Source organism: Artibeus jamaicensis, unplaced genomic scaffold (assembly GCF_021234435.1).
Source record: "Artibeus jamaicensis isolate MK-2021 breed Jamaican fruit bat unplaced genomic scaffold, CSHL_Jam_final contig_867, whole genome shotgun sequence".
Lineage (NCBI taxonomy): Eukaryota > Metazoa > Chordata > Mammalia > Chiroptera > Phyllostomidae > Artibeus > Artibeus jamaicensis.
Genome location: NW_026521995.1, coordinates 9,531,988 through 9,550,748, shown reverse-complemented (window position 1 = coordinate 9,550,748; position 18,761 = coordinate 9,531,988). Strand labels below are relative to the sequence as shown.

Sequence of the window (18,761 nt, the reverse complement as noted above, 5' to 3'; positions counted from 1 at the left end):
AGAAGAAGTCTGTATAGATACACCCTCCCAGTGCCCCAACAAAATAGCCTAAGAATTACACTGGAAAAGTGTCCAAGGCCACAGAGCAAGGTGCTGGAATGTTCCTGAACCAAGCCTGCTGGTAACAACTAATTGCCAATAGTTAAGCCTGTACTAGGCACAAAAGCAGACCTTTTATGCTAGATAATTTTTTGTTTAATTTTGCTTACCGATTTCAGAGAGAGTGGAACAAAAAAACACTTATTTATATTTAATAAATAATTAATATAAACATAAATTAAATATAAATAATTAATAATTTCCCACTTATTATATGTGGAACACATGTTTTGTTCCACTTATTTATGCATTCATTGACTGATTCCTTTTTGTGCCCTGACCAGGGATTAAACCCACGACTTTGGCACATGGGGACCATGGGACAATGCTCTAACCAGCTGAGCCACATGGTCAGGGTTATGCCAAAGGATTTTTTAAAAAGTACTCAGCGAGAAGGAATGCTGGGAGAAGAGGCTCGGATCCACTGTCCTTCATTAGCATGTGAGCACATCACAGTATTGTTATGCTAAAAGCCCTAAGAGGTTTAGATAAGGAATAAATAAATACTTTCAATGTGTGTGGTGGGTGCTCTTGGCTTTGGATCTCTTTCCCTGTTACATGTTCCTCGGCCCACACACACTCAGCATTCTTTTCTTCTGAAAAGCCACTTATTTTCTGAAATGTGGGTAGTGCCTTGCCCAGAACACTGGGCTTTCAGCCCTTCTAGCACTTCCAACCCTTCCAGGTCTTGCATTGTTGTATGCCTACTGTGTGCAGCAAGCACTGCTCTAGAAACACGGTGGTAAACACATCAGAGGGGCCCCTGGCCTCAGAAAGCAACACTGCAAACGTACATAGATAAGCAAGAAGCAGAGGAAACTCCAAATGCAGACAGTGACGAGGGCTGTGCAAGACTGAAAGTAGATGCTGTGCGGACAGTGAAGAGTGGGGTGGGGCTGCTTTAAGAGTAGAAGGTCAGGAAAGCTGGCTGGCATTGGAACTGAGGTCTGAATTGCAAGAAGAATCCAGCAGAGGCAGATGAGGAAGCCAGTGTGTTCTAAGCAGTCCTAAAAGCCAGAACACTGGGTGAAGTTTGGCTCCTTTGAGGATCTGGAAAGTAAAGTGGCTGGGGTGGGTGGGGCGGAGATGAGTTCGGCAAGGTAAGCAGGGCCTTGCAGAGTAGGGCATACCTCTCCAAGTGCAAGGGAACCCATTGCACTGGGGTGACCTGGGGGGGCACCACCGACTTCCCTTCAGGAGAGAACCTGCTGGGAGGAGAGCAATCAGCCGACTGACTGACTGCTTCTAGCTGCAATACCACCCAGATCCACCTGGGACCTGAGGCTACACCCCTGCCCCAGGACTGACCAGGACAGGGGTAGGCAGAACTCCCCGCTGGGCAGGCACAGGCTATCTAAAGTGGCACTTGCTAGCACTGCACTCCTCCACCCCCGCTCCAGTTTCCTGGTCTGAAGCTTCTCCCTGACCCTTCCTGCTCCTTTACCCCTTTATTCTTCACAGTGTCTCCTTCTGAGCCTTCAAACCCCTTCGTACCTTTGCTCTGCAGAGAGCCTGGCCTGGCTGAGCAGGTGTTTGAGGGGAAGAACAGAGCTATGGGTGGAGGATGAGGATGGAGCAGGAAGCCAGTCAGGACAAGGTTCAAGTTATCCTCTGGACCCAGGAAACACTCTTGGATATTGCAGTCTTAGATATTGCTGCCTTTCCCATGAAACAGTCTTGGATATTGCAGTTGAGATTCACAACTTTGGCCATTCAGTGGGCAAGTGGCACAGGCAGGGCATGGTATTAAGCCCCGGACAGTCATACCCTGTCTTCACAACAATTCCACTTAGGAAATGAGGAGACGGACTCAGACAGGTTCCCAGTGCAGTGTCACTGGGATGCAGCAAGCAGGAGAGCTGTCCCACACCAGGCATTTGTCTTCCTGGTTATTCCATAGACATCTGGGACTCCTACTCCAAATTCTCCCGTCAGAAATTTCTGAACCATCTCCAAAGTCTCCGGGACCAACCCTCGGGTTTTGTACAAGCACTTCTAGAACCTGTGTGCTCCTGTCTCAATGCTGGTAAGCACCCCCTTTTCAGTGACAGGCCTGGCATCCCTCCCCCAGGTCATGCTGAGTCGCTGTGCCATCACCTGGGGACCAGGTGAGCATCAGTTGCAGGTAGCATACAGGAAGAAGCAAGTCCTGGCCATTAAGAGCTGAAATGGCAATGACTTGAAGCCCATCCCCTTCAACTTGGGGAGGAAAGAGGCCTTCCTCCTCTTTGCCCTGCTTCCCAGGCACGGGGCAGCCAGGGCCTCCTTCTGCAAAGATAACTTTTTCTTCTCTTTTAGGGGCTTGCAGCACCCACTTGGAGTACCCAGAGGAGGCCCACCGGCCCTCGAAGCCACAGGGAAGCTCGTGGGCAGAAGCTGGAGCGCCATGCTCCCAGGAAGAAAGCTGGCTTGTTCTGGGAACACAAAGGACAGCTGCTGGGCAGGGATGGGCTGTGCATGCTAATGGCCCAGGTGCTGAGAGGACATGGGCTCAGCCCTGTGGAAGGCAGGGGAAGGCAGCTCGGGGCTCCCATCCTGGGCCAGCCCTGGCCGGGACCTAGGCAAGTGGCTGCTGCACACCCCCCTCATCCAGGGAAGGGCCCTGCACTGGACGCCCACACCCCAAGGGGGCCCAGCCCTCCCCCAGGCCACCCTGAGTTGCCCGTGCCTGTCACCTGAAGACTCAGGCGAGCATCTGTTGCAGGCAGCACACCATCTAAACATCCGTGCAAACTTAGACCAACAGGTCCTGCTGGAATGTGCTAACCATCTGCTTTTCCTTAGCTGTTTTTGAGCAAATTATGTTTATTACGTTAATTTATTTTACTGTCAACAGCATGGAATGACACAGTTGCTGCTAAACAACATCATTATGTAATCTCAGTCTGGCATATTACCAGAAGGCTTTTTTTTTTTTATGTAAATGGAACAGGAATGAGTACAATGCTGAGTCCAGGATGGCAGGATGGTAAGGTCCAAGGTCCAGGCCTGCCTGCACCACCACTCACCTGTTGGGGGCCCAGCGTCTCTAGGAGAGACAGTGCTGTCTGGGTGAGCCTCAGCCAGGGTTGGGCATCCGATTTTTTCTCTCAAAACTTCTTCCCTCAGCAAATCCTCCCGTTTTCTAGGGGGTGGAGCCACAGGAACCAGGAGGAGTCTTGAGCAGAGACAAGGTATGCCACTCTGGAGCCATCGTGATGTGCCGGGGACTACCACCCGCACACCCAACAGGCAGCAGAGGTTGGAATATAGAGTAATTAAGTTTGTGACTGCCCGCCCCTCAAAACCAGTGAACTCCATTCTCCCAGAGAAGAGTGCTGGGTGGGAGAAAGAGAGGGTGAGAAGACGCCTCTCAGAACCTGCCAAATCAGTTGGTACGCCATGGAGTGGACTGCTCATTTGGAGCTGAAGAACCTCATAGAAGCACCATGCTGACTCAAATAGTTCCTCAGTTAGGTAACGAGCGACAGGAGGTACATGCAGTTTCCTGGGAGGAAAACAGCCTCAGACAGACCAGAGCCACCCCCTGCACGGAGGCAGCCCCCAGGCCCCGATGAGGCTCCGCCTGCGCACACCAATCCAGGCCTGCCTGTGCAGTGGAGGCCAGGCTTCCCTGCCCAGTGGAAGGGAGCTTTGCCCGCTGACCCCTCAGAAGCTGAGCAAATCCCCAGGTGGGATTTTTACAGCACCAACAGCCCGCCTCATCAAGAGATTTAGTAGCCAGGTGGCTTCTGGGTGTCTTTGCAAATATTTGGTTTCCGAGAACGGGTCACGTTACACAGTTTAATATTGGGAGACTGAAAGGGCTGCAGCAATCAGCCTTTGTCCCCCTCTTGTCCTGTAGCCGCCAGTAGGCAGCCCATAAAAACGCAGGACTCGTGTTCACACAGATGGCTGTTGGCTTTACGGGCTGGGGGAAAGGGGGGAGAGAAGACGGTCATGGCCAGGCTGCCAGAAAGTCTTGATTAAATGAGTCTCAGCTGCCAGGGACACCTGGGGCCTGGGGCCTATCAGGGACTTGATGTTCTTTGAGGGCTCCCTGCCCACCCCTGAAATGGGCACAGGACTGTCCTACCCTGCCTCCCAGAGCCAGCACCTCACCACCTCCTCATCTCAGCATGGGGGTGACCCCTGCCCTTGCAGTATGGCCTCTGCAGGCCTGGCTTTCTCCCTCCCGAACCTCGGGGTGGGCCCCCTGCCTCTGTGTCTCAGCCCTCTCTAGGGGCCCAGTTACCCTGGAGAAAAGGCAATAAACTGGTTCACCCTTTAAAAGGTGCCTAAATTCTATCTCTTAAAGGACATTTTCCGTTCTATTAGGGCTTAGCTTTAAATCAAAGAAACTGGTATGTTGTTGTGGAATGCAGGAAAGGAGAGCCTCTAGTCCTCTGTGCTTTCAGCTCATTCGGGGACAAGAAGAAAGGGAGGGGGAACCACTTCCACTCTCGGTGGGCCCTCCTCTGAAGCCTTGAATTAATTCTGAACACCCTGGCTTTTAAAGGCAGTCTCCATTGGACCACAGGGACTGTTCACACTCCTGGAAAAGGGAGATAAAGAAATGCTTGGAGAGGTGTTCTGGCCACGAGGTGGCGCTATTGCCAAGGGTGGTCGGTTGCCCTAAGAACAAGGGTGCAGGGAAGCAACCACACTGGGGAAGGAGACAGGGTAACTAGAGTCCCGTCTTTGTAGGCGCTCCCAGCCGGGAGCTCCTAACTCAGCGGGGACCGGAGGGCGGAGCTTAAAGAACCAATTGCAAATTCTTTCACATCCTTCTCCATCTCTGTTATAAAGCCTTGAGATTCTCTTAATGGCTGGGGTGATGGGTTGGGGGTTGGTAGAGAAGCGACACATATTGCGGTCCTTTGGATATGTGTGTAGGGGTGCTGGAGAAGACACTGCTCTGTGCAGGTTTAAGCAGAGTGGTCCTAGCAGGTTATTGGGCAATAAGGACCCTGTTTCCGGGAGGCTGTGAACCGAGCTTCTCAGGCGGCCTGGGCCGCGCAGAGACCGGGCCGGCTGCTCAACCTCTCCGCGGCCGCCCTGGAGGCTCTTCGCTCACGCCTCCGGGCTCCCTCCTTCGCTCCGGGGAAAGCAAAAGCATCTCTTCTCGCAGAGCTTTCTTCACATAAAGTGATTACCACGTGTCAGAAATAAACTGCTGCTTTCTGTGTGTAATCAGAGAACACTTCGGAGAACCGTGACTTTAGATCAAAAAGGAAAAGTATTTCAAAACAAAACGCTGCAAGCTGTCTGTCTTTGGGCGGGGGTTGGAGCGGGGGCCCTAAAAAACAAACAGAAAGTCCGTCGGTATCTCCTCAGCACTGCAGCTGACTTCCTGTGTAAACGAAAACCATGTGATATTCCATAAATGTTTCCAGCTCTGAAAGACAGGAAATGAAAACCATCACGGAAAAGGAAAGCTGCGGAATAAAAATTCCCAGTGCAGATAGCATTACAGCGACAGCGCACTGGGACGCAGGCTGGGCCGCCTGCACCGACCCGCGGGTCATTAGGAGGACTGCTAACGCGGGCGAGGCGCCCAGCACGCTCGGTGCAGCTTCTGTAGGAGAAAATGGGGCGGTGGCCGTCACACCCACGGCGCTGGCGGGACCCCTCCTCTTTCAATTAGGGACGGAGCTGAGAAAGTAGTCTTTTCTCCCCGCACGCCTCCCGAGGTCAGGTTACGACCTCTCCACTGTGTTCAACCGCGGTGGTATCCATATGCATGAGAGCTAATTAACTCTGAAAGGCCCGGCTGGCTGGGCCCACCCCGCCGCGCAGGGGTGAGTGGGGAGTGGGCGCCGAGCCTGGCAGCCGGTGTCTGCAGCTGCTCCGGCAGCCGCCGGAGCGCGCACAAGTGCGCAGGGAGCGCGGCGTCTCAGCGCCCGGACCAGCGGGGCGAGGGAATTAGCCGCGTCATTTCTGGCCAGCCTAGCAACACGTGTGTGCTGATCCTGATGGCTCCTGCCTGGCCACAGCGTCCCAGGGCAGGAAAGGGACGTGCGTTCTAAAGGAGACTTAAGGTTTGGGGTTGTACTTGTCCTGGCAGCAGGGAAGATGAGACCAAGATCAGGGACCCAGCGCGGGCTGCCCGTGGGACCTGGGTAAGTCAGCCCACCTCTCTGCAATGGCCCTGCTGGACATGAGGTGGTTGGACTGGAGAAAAAAGGTAGTGGCCCGTGTCCTTTCCACTTACAAATAAGTCTGAGGAGGTCTAGCCAACCTCCATAGCTTTCCTGGCTGAGTACTTTTAGGTTTCCCAGTTCACGACAAGCCAGGAGGTGCCTAGTTTCCATGAGATGGCGATCTGTGGGGTTAACATTTTCTACTTCTTCCTGTATCAGTTAAGACCCTTTCATTTTAGATTTTAGAAACTAACTTGAATGAGCTTCAGCGAATTAGAGAAAATTTATTGCTTGTGGACCCACAGCCTGGGATGCAGCTGGGCCCAGAACGTTCCTTTCGCCTTCACTCACCTTTTCTTTTTTCTGCTGGTTTACTTTTGTTGGCCGACTGGCTTCCTGTAGGCCCGTTCCTCAGTCTACCTGGCCTGCTACACGGCCCCGCCCACCCTTCATCAGTTGCCAGCTACCCTGAGCAGCAGAGGGGCTAGCATCAGCCCGCTCCAAACTGCCCACATTTCAGAAACAACATATGGGATTGGCCCAGCTAGGACCACGTGCGTAGTCTTGATCCAATCCGTTGTGAGGGCAGCCAGTCCTGTGATACAGACCTGACTGCCACTGGCCCTGCCCTGCGGGTGGGGTACTTACGGGGCAAACAGGCCAGAGATGCCAAAGGTTCCTTGCTGCACTGACTCAGAGCTGATTGTACTGGGTGCGAGGTAGTTTTCTCGGACACAGCTCTCTGGGCTCCTGACTCAGAGCTGGCTTCCCCTTGTGGTAAAGAGGAAGGGCAGAACTCCCTCTATGGAGTTCGGGGGCACCCAGAAGAGCAGGCCTGACTGTCCTCAGTTCCTAGCTCGGAGTCGGGAGTGAAGCCATAGCCTTGCAGTGACTGGAGAAGAGGAGAAGCTGACTCTCCCTTGAACCGACTTCTGTGGCCTGGTTCTGAGGAAGGAGGGTGACTGCTGGGCGTCAGCTGCACCCCTTCTGTCCTGCATTAGAGAAGCGGTCCAAGTCAAGAAGAGAGGAAGACCAAATACGAGATGGATTGACTCCATAAAAAAGCCATAGCATGAGTCTACAGGACAGGGCACTGTGGACATCCCCATTCAGAGGGTTGCTGGGAGTTGGAGCCCACTCAGCAGGGCAGGTAATACACAGCAAGTCAAGCCCAATGCCTCCTGTTCCGAGGGAACCAGAGCTACCTGCAGATGTGACTACCTAATCAGGCCTCGTGAGGGCGCATCAAGTAGGGATGTGAAACACTCAGAGCTCTTAGTCTTCACAAATAAAATATCCTTTGGCTGGTTCAGCAGAAAATGGATTTATTAAGTGTATTAGTCAGGGTGGGCTAACCCTCTATCAACCCCATATCAACCCCCAAAGTAACTTAAACAATAAGAGGCTCATTTCCCATTCACAGCACAATCCAGTTGGCTATTCGAGGACCCACACTCCTTGCTGCTAGTGCCTCTACCATCCTCTAGGGTTCTTGTCTTCCATTGGATCCTGCTGGGAGATGAAACAGCACCAGAGGATTGAGGGAAGATGACCTGCAATCCATCACCAGTGGACAGAACCCAGTTGGGTGATCAAACCCAAGGGAAGTTGGGACAGGCAATCCCGTTCTATGTGTGCCTGAGGACTAAGAGAACATGGCTCCAATGAGCCTCTGGCCATCCTCTTAGGTGGTTACATGGAGTACTAAGTCACAGGTGGGTGGGAGTGAGAGCTGAGGTGACCTTCGAGGATCACTCCCTAAAACTAGCCACAGACTCCATGAGTAGGCTGTGACAGTCTTGCTACGCAGAAGCACTGAAGGCCAGAAACCCGCTTGACTGCATGTGCCACCTCTGCTAAAACTTATGCAATTTCAGTCCCAGGGTTTGGCTTGGCTTCATCTGGGCAGCAGCCGCCACCACTGAAGGCCGATGTCTCTGACATCACCCAAAACCCTCCAGAAAGTTCGGAGGCAGCAAGCAAGCTTTCCTCCCTTCCCCACTTCCCCCTCTCAACCCCACTTTCCCTTCAGTTTACACTTCCAAATTCATGTCTTGAATGGGAATCTTTAAAGGATCAAGACTTCATCCTTCCTGCAAGGGAGGCTGGGAACTTGAGTTTGGATTTCGTTCTGGGAAGGCAGGACCCACGGCCTGGGTTTGTCCTGCAGTGCATAGATAGACAGTCCTGAGACCAAGTTCCACCCCTGGGGTGAGGAGGGATGGAGACCTTTAGCAGTTGCAGTTCTGACTGTGTCTGGATAAAATGGTGTCAAGGAGAAATTATGAATTGTTTTCTTTTTTTTTTTAAGAGAAGTAAGCCTTTATTTTATGAATTGTTTTCAAGCAGTTTTAGAAGAAAAGACAAAAAAAAAAAGGTCATTTAGCAGAAACCTTGGTCCCCGGAGTTAGGATGACTACTCAAGGCAATCTGTCTAGTTTCTACACAGGAATCCCCTCTTCCTGTCCTGTGATCAGTCAGCACTACTGAGATATTCAGTCACAGGTGACTCAGTGCTGTCTTGTAAGGCAGACTTTTGGGTCACTTTTTGTTCTTAGAATGTTCTTTTCAGTGAAGCAGAAATCTGACTTTTTTTTTAGAACTGCCAGCCCTGGCTGCAGTGCTGTCCTGGAAGGCCATATGAAACAAGTTTGTCCCTTCATGTAGATGACAGTTTTTCTGTTCTACATCCAGACCTTTTCCTACTCTTCTCTGGGCTGAACAGCCTTACTTCTTTCCCCTGTCCTCACTTGGTGATCTGCTTAAAAGAGACCTGTGATCGAAGGTCAGAATAACAACGTTCCAGTGGCCCACTTCTTAGGTGGTTAGATGGAGTTAGAGCACTGGGTCACAGGCGGGTGGGAGTGAGAGCTGAGGTGACCTTCCAGGATCACTCCCTAAACCCAGCCACAGACTCCATGAATAGGCCACGGTGGTCTCTCTGCGCAGAAGCACTGAAGGCTAGAAACCCGCTTGACCACACGTGCTGTCAATGGCCATGCTGTGAATTTCACTTGTCCTCAGAACTGTCTCACAGAGATGCATAACCACTCCAACTTGTCCGCCGGGAAACTGGTGTGCTGAGAATCCAGACTGTAGAAGAAATCCCAAAAAACTAGGGTTCAGATCCGGGTTTGAAAGCACTGTCCCAAGTTCTACAGACACCACTTCCACTAGGTCCCAACCTCCCTAGATCCATCCGAGGGCCCCCACGTGTCCCCAAGTCCCAGGAGACCTGGCCTGGAGGCACTCGGAGACGACCCCCCCCCCCCGCTGTGGGGCCTGTCACATCGACACCTTTGGACAGTTGGTGTGGACAGTAAAGGGAGCTGCTCTGGGGACAGAGGATTAAGTCCTCCAGGAAGAGCCTCGACAACATTCCCTCGAATGTGTACAGTGACTTATAAAATAAAAAAGGCCATTTCACTCTGAACTTTTTCTTTCAGGAAAAAGAAAAAATGTATATGTTATCTTTCGGAAACCACCAGCTGTCATCTCCACTGCACTTGGCCTGATGGGTCCCCACGAGGAAGGCAGGGCCCGTCTATTAGAGGAATCATCAGCCGCTGTGTGGAGCTGCTCTGGAAATGACCGCAGTAACAGACAATGTCTCAGGCAAGGTCAAACGTGCGAATTTCATAGATGCCTCAACCATCCAGATTGTGCACGCAGATTATGCTTCATTTCAAAAGTCCTAGATCTTTGCTGTACTATCTTTATCCATTCTTTTCACGGTTACAAAGAAAAATAGGTGTGTATTGTCAAATAACTGAAAAATACATGCGAATGGAAATGGAAATGGCCACTGCTGATGATTTAGTGCCTATTGTCTGGGTCGTTAGACATTTATTTGTGGATAATAATGTTACCTCTGTATAGACAGTGTGCGGACATTCTGCACATGTAGTACTGTGCAGCATTTTGCTGCTTGGCTTTGTTGAGAAGATGGCTTTAGGGCCGAATCACATCCCTTCTTCTACGTGATGTCCTCAGTCCGGAATCGTCATGTGTGCCAGGTGCTGCTGCAGGCTTTGGGAGTCCAAAAGTAAATAAGAAAGGCAGCGTCTGGCTCCCCGGGGCTCATCGTCACCTGGTGGAAGGGGCAGAAGCAGGAATCGGTCATCACAAAAGTGGTGAGTGCGACAGGAGGGGACAGGCCATCACGCTGTCAGCGGGACAGGGGTGGAGCAGCCTCCCTGAGGAAGTACTGCTCTGGCAGAGCACCACCGGCTGTGCGCCGCAGGAAGTGGTCGGACTGGAGGTGGGAGGAACAGGACTTGGCTGTTAACTGCGTGTGAGGGAGGACCGAAGGGTGTCTTCAAGGCTTCTCGCTTGAGCAGCCAGGCGGGTAGCCCCATGACTGACCTGCTGGTCTAGAAATTACACTGTTTCCATTTTTTCTTTCTTTCACTATTAATAATGCTGCAGTGAACATGCTTACACATGAGTCTGTGACCCCTTTTCTCTCTGTGTCCTCAGGATAGAGGGGTTCCTGAGTGGTATAGGATGGCAGTGTGTAAGGGTTTGATAAGGGTCTTATCAAATCACCTTCCCACCCACAGCCACAAGAGGACTCATTCTGTCACTCCCTGCAGTCATGGAATGGCCGTGGTGATGGAACGTGCATTAGTTCTCCCGAGTGGCCATCCCTGCTCTAAGAACATCACGTATTTTCACCTATTAAATTCTCATGACCACCACTCTACAGTAGGTGCTGTTGTCCTCACATCACGGAGGAGCTAGAGGGGACCCTGCTGCCACCTCATTCAGAGCTGACACTTAACCCAGCCAGTCTGACGCTGCGGAGTCTTCTTTTCAACACACAGGGTAGCATTTTGTTTAGTGTGGCCAATTTCATATTTTTACAAGTTTGTATTTCCTTGAACACTGGTAAATCTGAATATTTTAATGTTTTCCTTTTCTATCATGTTTTTAGACATGCATGTTTGCATGTATGTGGTGGAGTGTGTGGAATACTTAGTATGGTGTGTCCTATGGGGGGTGCGTTTAGATTATGTGCGTGCCTGTGGTGGTACATGAGCGTGCATGCGTGGAGTAGTGTGTGTACTGTGTGGGTGTTTGTGTGCCAGAGCGCACTGTCCATTTACACCCACAAGGCCATACAGCTCTGGAGTCATGTAGGTCAGTGGCAACTTGGGCAAATTATGCTTCTGAGGGGATAGCAGGACGTCCCTTTCCTCTTTGGAGAAGTCACCGCTCACAGCGAGGCTTGCTGCGGTCAGGGTGGTGTTTGGCCATGGGCCTGAGCTCCACAGTTGCGTCTCTAAGAATCTGTGTGGGCCACAGCTGGTGTCTGTCTGACTGTGAGGTTTCCTGTTGCACAACGAGACTTGAAGAACAGCCCGAGACCTGGCCTGAGGGACGCCAAGCTCTGCCCAGCCCTCTCCGTGTGGTCAGGAAGGAAGGACGTGCTCTCTGGCAAGTAAGGGACCCATGGGAAGTCCCTCATCGAGGGACAGGAGGCTTTGTTCCACTTCTCTCTCCCTTTCTTAGCTCCACTGAGCTGCTTCCCCTGTGGGCCTTGCAGGGGCCCCTCGTCTTTCTGCACCTTCCTTCCTCTTTCCACAGACAAATTTTGGGGAGCACTTGCAGTAAGGGGCTTCCTACATATTGAAAACCTTGCATCCTGCTGCAACACAAGCAGACGCAGTGGAGGATGGAAACAGTATTGATAGGTAGAGGGGGGGTGCTTGTTAGAGAGAGTGGAGGATGGAAACAGTATTGATAGGTAGAGGACGCAGACCCAGGGCACACCAGGGAACCGTGAGACAGCACCACGTGCTGGGCCACCCCTTCTAAGCAGTGGTCTTCGGGTAGCATCCTGCCTGGACCCAGGGGGGCCCTAACCCTGGTGGGCACTGTCCTGCCTGAGCTGGAAGTGGGGGGTGGGGGGAAGCCCCAGCCTGAGCAGAAAGTACAGTTGTAAATGGAGTGAATCTTTTTATTTTACCAGAACCAGATGTATAAAAGTACCAGGAAAAGAAAGGAAGCCAAAGGTTAAAAAAGCAGACTACTGCCATCAGGAACAATGAAGTTTTATGGCCATGCTTGTCAATGGCGTGGTTTACGAGTGAAACTCAGTGCCAGACTCACTGTGCGGGACGGGCACAGCTGAGGCGCCGCCGGCCTGGGGTGAGAACTGAAGAGAGGCCGGAGTCCCGTGCATGAGCCTCAGTGTGGAAGCTTACCTGTGCCTGAATCCTCCAACATCAGCCCTGTCACCTCAAAGACCAAAGTCCCAGCGTTGTCTGTAAGTGATCGGATAGTAACTTCAACATTGCATCTGCTGGGTGACAGTCCTATGAATACCAAATGGAACCGTGTTGAGAAATGGGTTCACAAACGCAAGTGTGTACACGATTCAGACACAATCAGAACATCACCTGCTCCCCTGCTCAAAACCCTCAAGCGCTTCCCACCCTTCTCCTTCCACACCCCTCCCCCCCATAAAGCAGGAGGGCAGGTAGGGCCCCACCAGCCCTCTGGCTGACTGCCCACCCCTTCCTGACCACCCTGCACTTCTCCACCAGGCAGGCCCACCCCCACTCGAGGCCTTTACTCCTCTTTACTCCTGCCTGGATACTCTGTCTGTAGGTATCCATGTCTACCCTAGCCCACGTGGGGAGCATAGTCTGTGCTTCTGAAGAAGGCGGCTTGTCTACCAAAGGAATTCAGAAGCTGGCAGGTGCTGGGGGGACAGGGATGGGAGGAGCTCTTGGCATACAGGATGAGGATTGAGGCATTAGCGGCTTAAAATGGAGAGAATGTATGGACTTGGGGATGTCACTCATGACTGGGGTTCCATCCCTAACAAAGATAGCCAGAGCCCGTCAGTCCTCCTAGTGCCAAGGAGGCTTCCTGAATGTCGGGCGCAATGGTGCACTTCAGTACATGATGTGAAGGTGCTGGAGTCGCCCTTGTGAACTATTGCACAAGAGACCGGGAGGCTCAGGATGTAGACCAAATAGCTGTGAGACTGGATTATGCAGTGCAAGGGGAAGGGGCGCTTTTGGCAGCATAGGCACTAAAATCCAAAGACACTAGAATATTCTTGCTTGTAGAGTGCCTTCATGTCTTCAGATCCTGAGGACAGGGTTTTTAGCAAGACCTACCCAGGCCTGGGAGCTGCAAGGGAGCTTCCTGACTCATTTAGGACATAGGATACCTCAAACCTGAACCCTCTGAGTTACCGCTGGCTTTGCCACAGTGATGTGTGTGATGCTGTGTACGCACCCTTGCATGATTTCAGTGAAAGCAAAGGGAAGCTCATAGTGCCTGGCTGATGGAACCAAAATGTTATCACAGCATACAATAATGCTAGACGGTGGGGAGTGCTGAGATAAACACAGCGGGATCAGAGCCCAGACTTACCCACTTAGAGAGACGGAGAATGCAGAGACTGATGGGCGAGCTGCCCAGAGAGAGGCGGCACCCAGGGCCTTGCCCACCCCTCACAGTCTTTGGGCCCCTTTTATCTTACAGAACTAGCTGTGGACGGGCTTTTGTTTTGGAGCCAGACAGGACATTATGCATCTGTTTCTTGTTTAAGAATCTGCAACACATGTTTTCCTTCTTGCCCGCCTTGCCCCTCACCCCCTTGGATGGCCAGCCCAGCTGACGTGGGTGAACGTCTCTGGTCACAGGCCTGACCAGGTCCTGTGAGCATTAGCTTCCAGTCACTGTTGTCCCTCTTCCGGGAGTGAGGGGTGTGATTCACACCTACAGCTGCAGGGCACAGCAGGGCCCTCGGGGGCCCTGGGGCAGCAGCACAGGTCTGAGGTACAGGCCGGAGGGGGAGGCACAGTGACCACCGCAGGCACCGCCCCCTTCCTTGGTCTCAGCTGGCTGTGTCTGCAGGCAGCAGGCAGCCAGTGAGCATCTCTCTGAGCACACACATCCAGAACCTCCCCTACACTTCCCTCTTCCGTCAGCCCAAACAGCCAAGGCAAACTCGAGGCCCCATCCACAACCTGAGCTGGGCTGGAGGTGAGTGCTGTTAACTTAATGTATCGCTGGAGATGGAGGCCGAATGTGCTGACTGTGTTCATTCTAATAACTCGGAGGGAAAAATCCATATTGCAAATTACCTTACTTACTTTGGCTTTACATGAACTATTTATTCCGTGGGAACCGCAGCGTGTTCATCATTTTCATTCTCCTCGAGGCAGCACGAAATGGCACACAGATGATTTAAGGAATTTCTGCCCCTACCTGTGAAAGAAGGGCTAGGAGAGAACGTGTAGACACTGACATCCTGTAAAAATAATGGATTCAGGTGGTGGCTTTGGTCCTTATGTCTGAATAGTCTCCACATTTGGTCACAGAACGTGGGGACCCCCCTCCCCGAGACAGAGGAGGAGACAGCCTTCCATGACCTGCTCTCCACAAGGTCTCTTATCATCCTGAGGGCATTCAGGCCTTTGCTGGGAGCGGGGGCATTGGAGAAGTGAGAACAGGAGGGGTCACTGCCCACGAGGACCAGTGTCAGTAATGCAAGGGGGTGTAAACTGAGTGACGTTCAGGTGGCAGGGCAATTGCCTGTCCGTTAGAAATAAAGGGAGAGGAGACGCCCAGCCTGCTGTCCCCCTCGGTGCCTGCACGGCACCCATCCTGGGCTTCCCCGGGACCCAGTGAGGCGCATAGCGTCCCGAGCTGCAGTGTACGTTCAAAACCTGGGGAGGTTTAACAACCGGCTGGGGGTCAGACCCAAAGCCACGTCCTCGGACCCCAGATCTGCTCCCGGTCCACTGCACTCTGGGTGGGGGGGTGGGAGGAGAAGGTTATTTTAGGATGACGACACCACATAAAGGAAGGAGGGAGACAAGAGGGCCAGTGGTAACGGAGGACACAGACTGCTGTGGGGGGGCTTCCTAAGGACAGGAGACCCCGGCCCCCTAAAAAGATCAGCCCCAAGGTGGTTGCACATTGACCTAGAGCCTTGGGTACATCTTACAGGTGACTACTGCTCTGCCCTTCAGAGGGGGCAGGGCCGAGAGGCAGGGGGAGTCACTTGGCCCTGGGGTTCGGAGCAAGGCTCCAGGAAAGTCAGGAGTCCATAAAATACAGTTTTCTGGACCTAGGGGTATTCCAGCATGCTCATCAGAGGCCAGGATGGGTGACCCCTTGTTTCAAATTCATGATTCACAACCATGTCATGCCCATCATATATGAAAAAGAGGATTTTCTTTAGAGCCTAAACATTAAAAGGTTTTCATGGAAATTTCAATTGAGCCTGAAAACAGTATTTTTCTGAGGGTTATAGACTTCTGTTAATACTGAGACAACTACTTTCAATCCCTGGCATTTTGACCCATTTCACTAGACAATGAGGAAAAACCGTATTGCCTGTACTTTTGATAGTGTTGCTACTTTACGTCAGGTGGCAACGATTTCAACTTGAATGACTTAAATGATTCTCTTTTTCTTGATTGGGGAAAGAAAATTAATAGGGCAACTTGCGACCTGGTTTTCCCACACAGACGTTTCAGCTTGCCTGTCTCAAAGGTCTGTGCCGGCGCAGAGAGATGTCCTGCAGCACCTGCCGAAGGCTCCAGCCCCTGAGCTGGGAGGCAAGAGGAGCAAGACACAGCCCTTCCTGGGGCGGAGCCGCCAGCCAGGGCTCAGTGAGAGCCTGTGGAGGACTGTGGCGTAAAGAGGTGCTAAGCCTCCCAGAAGGGGCCCCGAGCATGTGGGGCTCACATAATGGAATGTCACATTTAGTGAAACAGTAAAAACGGTCTCAAAAGGAGATGCTATTTGAAATGTTCATAACAGCGTTATTCATAAGAGCCCCAAAGTAAAAACAAGCCAAATGTCCAACAACTGCTGATAGACAAAATGTGGCCCGTCCAAACGGTGAACTACACTCAGCGATAAATGGGACTGAAGTTCTGACTCCTGTTACGGTGTAGATGCATCTTGAAACATCATGCTAAGTGAGAGAAGCCAGACACACAAGACCACATACTATGTGATGCCTTCCTATGAAATGTCTAGAATGGGCGAATCTCCAGCGACAGAAGGTAGGTTGGCAGTTGCCTGGCGCTAGGGGAGATGGTTGCCAAACTCTGCAAATACACCGAAGGCCATTGTATTACATACTTTAGTCATGTGGATTGTGTAGTGTGTGATTTTTATCTCAGTAAAGCTTTTTTTTTTTAAGGAGGTGAAGTTCGAGATGGGCCCTGGAGGTTAGATTGCAGACGCCCAGAGGACTGACGGGCTCCTTCCACGGGAAACCCGTGTGCGGGGCTGAGGTGAGAAGGGGTGAGGTTAGAGTTTACCGCGTCCTTCCTCCGAGGGGTGCCGCTGAGACGCGCTGCCGTTCAGAGATGCGGTGACCGCCATCACGCGTGGGCATCATGAAGAGTTTCCTCCAGCTTCACTGAGGTGTAACTGACAAACAAAATCGCAGTATATTTAAAGTGTACTAACACTGTGGTCCTTGTGATCTTATAGATGTATGTATTTTGAGCGTGTGCCTACCTTTAGGTCCTTAAGTGACATCCATCATATTTAGCTTTATTTTTTGGTGAGAACACTTAAGTTCTACTTTCTTAGCAAATTTCAGTGATGCAGTACTGTGTTATCAGCTACAGTCATCATGCTGTGATTAGACCCTCGGACCTCATTCATCTCATAACTGAAGCTGCACATCCTTCACCCGTCCCTCCCTACTCTCCCCACCCTGCCGGTCAGAGCTGCTGATGACCAGCATTCTGCTCTCTGTTTGTAACTTCTCAAGTTACACAAATTTCACTTCTTAAGTTATGTCATACACCTGAAACTTATATAATATTTTATGTCAACTGTAATTAAAATTTAAATTTTTTTATTGATTATGCCATTACATTTGTTCTATTCCCCCCCTGTTCCCCTTCACCCTGCACACCCCTCCCCCACCATTCCCCCCTTCAGTTCATGAACACGTGTCTCAAGTTCTTTAGATTCTGTATTTCCCCTACTATTCTTACCCTCCCCCTATCTATTTTCTATCTAGTGTCTATGCTACTTATTTTCTGTACCTTCTCCCCCCTTCTCCTTCTCCCACTCATGTGGAGAATTAAAAATTTTTTATTACCAAAAGTAATTACTGATAAGTATATACTTGCTATTGCTGTTTTGTTCACTGGTTTTTGGCTGTTTTGTAACTTCCTTCTTTCTTCCTTTCTTCTGTCTTCCTGTGTGATTTGATGATTTTCTCTGGTGGTATGCTTTGATTCCTTGCTCTTTATCTTTTGTTTATCTACCGTATATTTTTTTCTTTGTAGTTACCATGAAGTGTACATAAAACATCATATATTTATAGCAGTCTATTTTAAGCTAATAACAAGTCAACTTCAAATGCATAAAAAACTCTGCATTTTTATACTCCCCCTTCATTATATGTTTTTGATGTCCCAATTTACATACTTTATATCATATACTCATTAACAAATTGTTGTAGTTATGTTGTGTTTAATTGTCTTGTCTTTTAACCTTTATACTAGTTAAAGGTAATACAACCCCCACAGTTACAATATTAGTAATTCTGAATTGAACTATATATTTTATACTTTCATATATTATATGTCGCTAATTAGTGTACTTTTGTTTCTTATTGAAGATCCCCCTTTAACATTTCTTGCACAGCTGGTCTAGTGGTAATAAATTCCTTCAACTTTTGTTTGTCTTGTAAACTCATCTCCCCAGTTCTGAAGGACAGCTTTGCTGGGTAAAGTATTCTTGGTTGGCAGGTTTTTATTCTTTCGACACTTTAAATATATCATTCTACTCCCTTTTGGCCTGCAAGTTATCTGCTAAAAAACCCACTGATACTCTTTCGGGGTGGCAGGGTTGGGGGCAGGGCATCATTCTGTCTTACGTGTAACAAGTCGCTTTCCTCTTGGTGTTCTGAAGATTCTTTCTTTGTTTTTAACTTTTGACAATTTAATTCTAATGTGTCTCAGTGTGCGTCCTTTTATTTGTATTCTCTCTTTGTATTCCTTTTATTTGAAACCCTCTGGATGTAGATGTCTGTTTCTTTCCCCAGATTAGGAAACTTTTCCCCCATTATGTCTTTGAATAAGCTCCCTGCCCCATCCTTCTCCTCTTAGAGCTTCTAGAATGTGTATCTTGGTCTGTTTCATGATGTTCCATAAGTCCCTTAAGATATCTTTACTCTCGTTCATTTTTTTGTTCCTCTAATTGTACAAATTTCACTGCCTTGTCATTGAGTTCACTGAGCTTTTCTTCTACTTGATCTAGTTGAACCCCTCTGTTGAATTTTCAGTTCAGTTATTATATTATTAAAGTGTATGATTTTTCGGTACTTTTTAGCATTTCTATTTCTTTGTTAAAATTCTCACTTTGCCTACACATTGCTCTCCTGACCTCTGTTAGCATCTTTATAACTCTAATTTTTAAAAATTTTCTATTGGTTAAATCACTTATCTCTCTGATGAAGGTACCAGCACCATCCTCTCTGAACACAGGTCAAAGCAAGGTAATCTCTGCCTGGTCCCCATTGCTGTACAAATC

At 50.2% G+C, this 18,761-nt stretch overlaps 1 long non-coding RNA gene across 4 annotated transcripts; it reads left to right on the top strand.

The window, feature by feature from the left end:
• The first annotated feature begins 5,897 nt into the window (after positions 1 to 5,897).
• LOC119063929 (uncharacterized) lies at positions 5,898 to 17,574 on the top strand. Of its 4 annotated transcripts, none has more exons than XR_008393041.1 (6): positions 5,898 to 6,200; positions 9,668 to 9,972; positions 10,238 to 11,917; positions 12,196 to 12,492; positions 15,722 to 16,264; positions 16,405 to 17,574. It is a non-coding gene; the product is annotated as an uncharacterized LOC119063929 (long non-coding RNA). The 4 variants fall into 4 exon arrangements; XR_008393040.1 differs by having other exon boundaries at positions 9,668 to 11,664; positions 11,811 to 11,917; XR_008393039.1 differs by adding an exon at positions 11,971 to 12,055 and having other exon boundaries at positions 9,668 to 11,917.
• The last annotated feature ends 1,187 nt before the right edge of the window (positions 17,575 to 18,761 follow it).